This window comes from Sphaeramia orbicularis, chromosome 8, assembly GCF_902148855.1.
Source record: "Sphaeramia orbicularis chromosome 8, fSphaOr1.1, whole genome shotgun sequence".
Taxonomy (NCBI): domain Eukaryota; kingdom Metazoa; phylum Chordata; class Actinopteri; order Kurtiformes; family Apogonidae; genus Sphaeramia; species Sphaeramia orbicularis.
The window spans coordinates 33,688,920-33,696,750 of record NC_043964.1 but is presented as its reverse complement, the minus strand read 5'-3'; the positions used below and the strand labels follow the sequence as shown (position 1 = coordinate 33,696,750).

Here is a 7,831-nt window from a genome sequence, read left to right as displayed (position 1 = left end):
TAAGAGAAAAATGCAATTTTAGACCTTTGAAGAATGAGATTAAATATCAAAGTTGAATCTAATTCTCAGCACTGCTTTGCCAGTGCATAAGCAGCCATTGTGTTGCTTAATTAATGTTTATCATGACCTAATTGAATCTATTGACTGATGACTCAGCGGCAAATCCATCTTTCATTCATTCATTACGTCTTTCATTACTGCCGATGTTACAGAAAACAGTCTTTTGATCTTAAAAATGTCTGTCAACTTGCTCAGATGAAAGGCAAACTTTTTTTTTTTCAGGCTGTTGGTCATGTAGCATACTCAAGTGGTTTTCTCTCTCCTCCCCTCCCCAACTCATTGACAGTAAAAAAAAATAAATAAATAAAATAAATAAAAACTAACATAAAAAAGTGAGTCAGAATGACTCACAGTCCTCCCAGTCTGACTAAACTAAAATGACTCCTTTCCTGAAAGGCAGGTAATGGGCAAGGTCTTCAAAGAGAGGTGAGCAACAGGAGGGGGGGGGGGGGGGGGGGGGGTGTTGACTGGATGCAGGCAGACATTTGTGAAAAAAAAAAAAAAACTCAAATGTACCATGCATGAATCAGCAGTCTGCTTCTGATGAACCACAATACTCACAAACACACAAACACATGCATCCACTACGGAGGTATATTGTCATGTAAGAATACTTTTAACATGTTTTGGAAGTTTTGCAACTCCACAACTGAAAGCACCCATCATTTAAGCTCCATTTCTGCTTCAGGCCAGTATCAGCGCTGACAGTGGGTTACAAATTATTTCATTAGGTATCTTTGCACCTTTTGTCTAATAGTCTATTAAGTCCATTAGCTAACTGTGTGGGAGATTAGCCTTTGTGGATAATGTGCCAAATTTGTCAAACGGGAAACTATCCTGTGTGTCTCCTCATGATATTCACATAAGGGCTTATGGGATAAAATTAAACGCATGCCATTTTTAAGGTTGCTTTCATTTTGTATTTATCTAAAGAATGACAAAGGAAGTCAGTTGAGACAAATTAAATATGTCTTGGCATGACTGATTTCTTGGTCAGTCTTCATAATTTACAAGGCGGCTCTAACATCGAGCACTGCCAGCACCTTGCTTTCCAATTTGTAACAAACCTATACAGACTAAAAAAGATGAGTAGACCTCAGCATAGGACACATTTTACATCTCACACTAAAAAGAATGCTTAAATTGCTGAATAAATAACTATCTATAGCTACCTGCGAGCTCTTCAAAGCTCCAGATCATGCATATACATGTCTGCAGGGATAGATTTAAAATGTCTTTGTCAGCTTTTCTTTCTCAGGAGCTTCTGTAGAAAAAAAAAAAAAAAATGACGCTTTAGAATGATCCTGCAAATGCAAAAACCTGTTTTTCTGAGCAGAAGAGCACTTGAAAATCCTGTATCTGCTTCACAGATTATCACCTGACTGGAGTGTTTGTAATAACCCCCATTTACAAGGAAAAAAAAACAAAACATTTATTTGTACACATTGCATTATATGCATAAACTCAATTTCCAGAGGGTTTAGTTTCCAAAGAAGGACGAAGGACTTGAAAAATCTGTGAAATATCTGTGAATTTTGTACACTAGATACGAAGAAAAAAATGACAAGTAAAAAAAAAAAAGAAAAAAAAATGCTTCTATGGATGTTTTATACTCAGCCTGATCTTGATATGTCTGTGTGTTTCTCGATTTTGAGTTGGCTCTTTGTCTATGTTTATTTTTATTTTTTATTCTTCTTTTTATCAATTGATTATTTGTTTTTGTTTTTTTTTTTTCTTTTTTTTTTTGAGGGGTGGGACTGTATCAGGAATTGAGAGACTGACTTTTAGTACTTGCAATGATATATGTTATAAAGGTTTAAGAACAGAGAAAGTCTAACTTAGTGTACTACATAAAAGAAAAGTTGTTATATTTGCATGATTCCCTGTATTTTTTGAGAGACAAAAATATATTGTTGTGTACAATGAGTGGACGTACAAAGAAAACAAAAACTGTAGGGGCTGAAATACAGTATTGTCAAGTATCTTGATTCAAACTTTTATGTTTTTTGATTCTTTGTGACGTTTAATATTTACATTTTTATATATGGGTTTTTGTTTTTGGAGATTGTATTATATACTGGCACTGCAGTTACCATTGCTCCTCTCTGAGCTATTGGCTATTGGAGTGTGCGGTGCAAAGACGGGCAAAAATGTCTAAGCTACTTGTTGTTTGTATGTGTTTTAAGGAACACCATCTCCATTACATAGATTGCTCTCCAAAGCAGACTTCATGCTAACCTGTTTAGCTCGAGGCAGGGCTCTATCACAATTTATCCTCAATTGTCTCATTAACAGGAAGAAGATTTTCTGCATTCTGTGTCAGATACAGTATATATGGCACTATACATTCAAAGAAAAGTGAACTGATGTAGTCTAATGAGCTAAACTTTATTCTAAACCATCAGTTAGAAGTCACTGATGACAGTGATTATGTTTACATACACACTGATATTCATTTTTTCCCCATAATTCTGAAAAAAAAACCAATTCCGAGTAAACTGAAAAAATTAGGTAGTCGCTCTGCCTCTTTTGCTTCATCCAAAATCTTCTATAAAACAGACAGCTTTTCTGTTTTTGCTCCTATCTATAAACCTGTTCATATCCTCTGTTATAATGTTTAACAATAGGTGTATTTCTCCTTCAAATTTGAACTTTTCTTTATCAGAGAGGATCTTTGTCTTTACTCCAGCAGCCATGAGTCACATAAATTACATTCCTTTTCTAAATGTCCATAGAATGTCCCTATAAAACCAGAAAAATACAGGCATATTCCACATGTCTGAATCAGAAAATGCTCCACTTGGAAAAACGCCTAATTTAGAATAACCTAATGCAATACAGTCTGTTAAATATGGAATAGTACTGGAATTTCAGTGTGCATGTAAACATACTCAGTCAGGTACACTGCAAAAATAAAAATCTTACCAAGTGTATTTTTCTGATTTCTAGTCAAAATATATGTTTGTTTGTTTTTTTTAGCTTAATTTATTTATTTATTTATTTTTTTGCTCAATTCAAGCAAAAAAAAATCTGCCAGTGGAACAAGTGAAAATTATCTTGGTAAGATTTCTTGAAATAAGATTTTCAAGATCTATTGCCTAAAAATAAGTTATTATATCAGACTGAAAAGTTACTCTTTAGGTGATTATGTTTTATTTTAAGTGTAATGAGATAATTTGACTAGAAATGACAAAAATACACTTGGTAAGATATTCATTTTTGCAGTGTAGCTCTGGATTTTAATTTGCTTTCTGCTAAATCAGTAACATTATCATATTTGTCCTTTGTCCTCAGAGTCTGCAGGTACTTTATCATACTAGAAAGTTAAACTGATTCACCTTAGGTCCAGTGAGCTATAAATCAGTCACTCATAATTAGTTTTTTATGCAGAACACTTTTTTAAAGAATCCCAAAATGGGGGCATGAATTTGATGTTATCAGAAGAGGCCAGCGCAAAAGCTTAAACCACTTAAGACTGATAGTTGGGATGGTAATTCAAAGATGTTATTCAAGAGACAAGACATTTTTATAAAAAGTATCATCACAGAAATACTTGATTTCTGGTCATTTCAATCACAATATTTAAAATAAATGAAATATAATTCAGTCCAACTGATAGAGTAGAGTCGGACTATTGAGTACTTTTCATTTGGTGTCCAGCCAATAATGTTCTGGTAACACCTACTGTAGCTCCACCGATACATTACTTATTGCATTAGAGCCAATGCAGTGACAGTGAGCCATAAGTCACAGCCATGTTTGCATTCTGCAGTGATAATACAAGTCTCTGTAACTGTGATAAATATGCCCTATATGTGTTGGGGCAGCATTTGCCAAAATCTTAAGAGGCCTCCCTGTGTCAATTACAAAGAGAAAATGAAATGCAATAACCTCTGGGCAAAATCTCCTCTTCAGCTTGTCAACATGGCCATGCTGTATTAGGCAGCCAGTTTGTACAGTTAGATTTTAATTGGGTGAAATTGCAGTGTAATCAGATAGGGCAGTTGTTTATTGGTACTGGAGGCTAATCTGGAACTCAGAACTCCCTTTCCCCAGCCCCACACCCACGACTGTGGAACTTGCTAAAAATGTCAAAATCTGTGTGAAAGCAGATGATCATTCAGTGTCAGAAGTCCATGATTCTGATCAGTAGTAGTGTTTTATGTGCTCACAGATAGTAGCAGAGGTTTGGCCATTCATTGCTATTCCTAACACATAATCCGGTGCTGTCGTACTCTCAAAACTCTGAACGATTGGCCTTGTCACTGCCACAGATTGAAACCCCAGTAGCTTCTAAAAAAAACGTCATTTCATTTGAAAAGGCCGGGGGGGGAGGAAAGGGCCTGCCTTCGACTCATTGAGGAAATTAAATGTCTGTGGATTGATCTGCTCAAGAGCGTGTAGTGACCTGACTTCAGAGAAACCAAAATATGCAGCAGTTATGTTTTATAATGTGTGTCACAGGTTGACACAGATAGTATCATGGAGAACTCTGAAATTCAAAGTATTATTCAGGAAAAATAAGATTAAAGACTGATCTAATTCCTTCAAGATTAAACATACGACTCTCCATGTTAGTTCAGAGCGCGATATACCTTAACCCCGTAAAGCCTGAACCATTAAATCAGACTGGAGACTTGAAACTGGAGCCTTTATCGGTCCTTCTGAACAACCCAAATTTAGTTTTTTTAAGTATCAGTTTCCATGTATGAGTTTGAAGTTTGTGTCATATTTGATTCATCGGGTCTCAATGCTCAAATATTATTATTATTTTTAACAAATAAAAACATAATATAACACAAACATGTCTAACAAATTGGTAATTCCTTCAAAATTGACAGAGTCCTACCTTCTTCCTCATTAATCACAATCTTGTAGTGTCACTTTAAAGGCCTCTGGTGAACAAATTCCTCCCCCCTGGTGGATTATCCATGTATTGCATGTATCTAATTGTATACATCAGGTTTTTCAAGTAAAAAAAAAATATCACACTGATCATGTAGAGGGCTTCAAAACTCATGTATCAAATATGACACATTTGGCATTAAAGGGTTAAAGCTGCAGGACATATTAAATAAAACAGACAATACAGAGCTAATACACACCATGTGTCAGTGGTCAGTCCTTTTTAGCTGCTTTTGCTTTATGACATATTTACATATATTTATTGCAGCTACATATTAATTTTCTTTTTGCCTAAGCAGGGAAATCTTACTCTCCAGGTGCTATCAAACAGCATTTTAGAGACTCTGCCATACTGTACAACAACCATGTTATTAAACCATGTAGTAACTGAAGCACTGAAGTGTGACCACCATCTGTGGGCTTCCTGTGGAGGGTGTAAAGTAAAATCAATGCATCACCTTATCTCAGCTGACATTTATGTAACATTTTGACCAAACACAAATCTTGTCAGGCTGACAAGATCTGGCAAGAGGTACGAAAAATGGCCATTGTTGTTATCAAATTGACAGTACTGTGGTAGTTTTTTTTTTTTTTTTTTTTTTAATCTAATGTCTGCTCTCCCTCTGGTTTCAGCGCTACACAGGTTCATGTTTATAGACCAAAAGGGAAAGACTAAACAAAGGTTTGGATGCTGGTAACAAATCTTGGCTTCTTTTGCTTTCTTTGATTATCTGTTGCTGATGTTGACATTTTTTTCCCTTTGCGATTTCTGTACAAAAGATCTATTTCTATATTTGCAATAAATTTGTAATTAAAACTGACTAACATGTGCAAGGTTTCTTTGAATTATTAGAACACCCTGAAATATTTAAAGAAACTGAAACATAGACCTTTTTCACAACTTCTGTATTTTTGACTGGAAATACGCAATCGTTGCGAAATTCTACTTCCTTACCTATCAGTAGGGTTCAACCGTTTGGAGGGGATGGGGGGGCATCCCTACTTCTGCTCATAGAATTTCATCCTCGGGGTGGACAACCAACCAATGTAAATAACAGGCAGGTTGTGACTGAGTTTTCTTACGCCTAATGTAGGATACATTACTGGCACTAACGTTCACCTGAACCGAACTGTCGACAGTCTTAGAATTCGCGAACGTCCCCATGCACTGGGGTGCTGTAAAGAGGGGGGTAAACATTAGAAGTTGTGAAAATTTTGTTTGAGATCCATTGTATAATAGAGGAATAGAGCCCGGGAGTTGGATGTTGAAAGTATGTAAAGTTTCACTTTTGTTTCATGCCAGCATTAATTCATTAGTTATGGACCCTCCAATGAACCCCCCCCCCCCACCTCTGTTTTTTTTTTTTTGACAAATCACACCCTGCCTATCAGTGCAACTATGGCAAAGAACAATAGTTTTTTGTAGCTTTCCAGGTTGCTCTTCTTATGCCCAAAAACAGCCGTATCTGTCTTTCCTGTGGACAGTGAAGTTAGGCAGACATAGATTCAGGCAGGCCGCTGGGATGAGGGACCAAAGTTTGTGATTATAAAGGGTAGGAAATGTATTTCCCTCCAAACACTGGCAGACACAAGCGTCTTTCTTGTAACGGGTTTATTCGAGGCTTGTCCTCCAAATCCACACTGAAAACTAAACAATATATAGATATGACAAAATACGGTAAACACACAATAAGCAAACGTAAAATGATAACATGCACCATATATTAATTTAAAATTCTCTGTACAAACATAAAACAGATATACAACATAAATGACCTCGGTGGCTGCATGCAACTTAAGAAGGAATTAAACATTTGTAACTTTCATCTGTGCTGAGTCCTTGGTAGCAGCTGCAGCAAAGCTATAGTGAGTTACACGAGAGCAGCCCAGCGGAACTTCAACTTGCTCCAAAATAAACCACTCCAAAATAAAACTAAAAACAAAACACTGTTTCTAAATCAGACATGGTTATGTTTGCAGCAGACATTTCATATCTTAAGATTACATGCTGGGAATCACTGTTCGCTGCCTGAAACCAGAGGCGATTTCTCATAGACTGCAAGGGAAGCTCGGCTTCCCCTAAAATTATGAAAATTAAATGGTTAAATATGTACAGTTGTGTTGACATTTCATTGACTACAAATGTGTTAGAACACGTTCATCTCACAGACGAGTTCGTTCAGAATCAGCTTTATCACAAATCAGCGGACTCGATGTTGTTCACTTCTCATACATTCCCATTGCGCTGTTTTCTCATTTGATCTCTGCTCAGTGCATTTGTCTGTAGACCCTTGGTGTCCATGCACTTCAGTAGGACTGAGTGGAACAGTTTTTTTTCATTGCCTCAAAACTGGACGGTAATTGGATAAATGCCACAATGTTGTCCCACCCCCAGACGCTCAGCGTCTCTAGGGGTGAATGGAGCTGTGGGCGGACCACGGCTGGGCTGGATGCTGGGCTTCCACGTACTATTTGGAGGATCAGCCGAAAGGCTGAATCCTGTTTGATTAACAGCTATTTTGAGATCTACTCCTGCACTTGACGGAGTTCAGTTTAATACTGTCGCGCATTCTGCTGTGAAATCGAGAGAGAAACCACTATGAAATTATTTGTTCATTTCTTGCACTGTAAATAAAACACACTCATTCTACTTCCTTGTTTCAATTGAACATAATTTCAACGTTTTCTTGTTTAGTTGGTACGATAAGGTCACTGACCATTTTCTTAAAAAGGAACGGAGGGCCGCATTTATGTTTAAATAACTTGACTTTTTTTTAAATGTAAGCCAACAATGAGCTTCCCCTCTCTGAAAGACGAGCAGCCGCCACTGCCTGAAACCCAGGGGTGTTCCCAGCCAGCATGACCA

At 36.8% G+C, this 7,831-nt stretch overlaps 1 long non-coding RNA gene across 1 annotated transcript; it reads left to right on the top strand.

The window, feature by feature from the left end:
• Positions 1 to 4,363, top strand: LOC115424192 (uncharacterized). The gene is made up of 2 exons (XR_003936065.1): positions 1 to 2,954; positions 3,291 to 4,363. It is a non-coding gene; the product is annotated as an uncharacterized LOC115424192 (long non-coding RNA).
• The last annotated feature ends 3,468 nt before the right edge of the window (positions 4,364 to 7,831 follow it).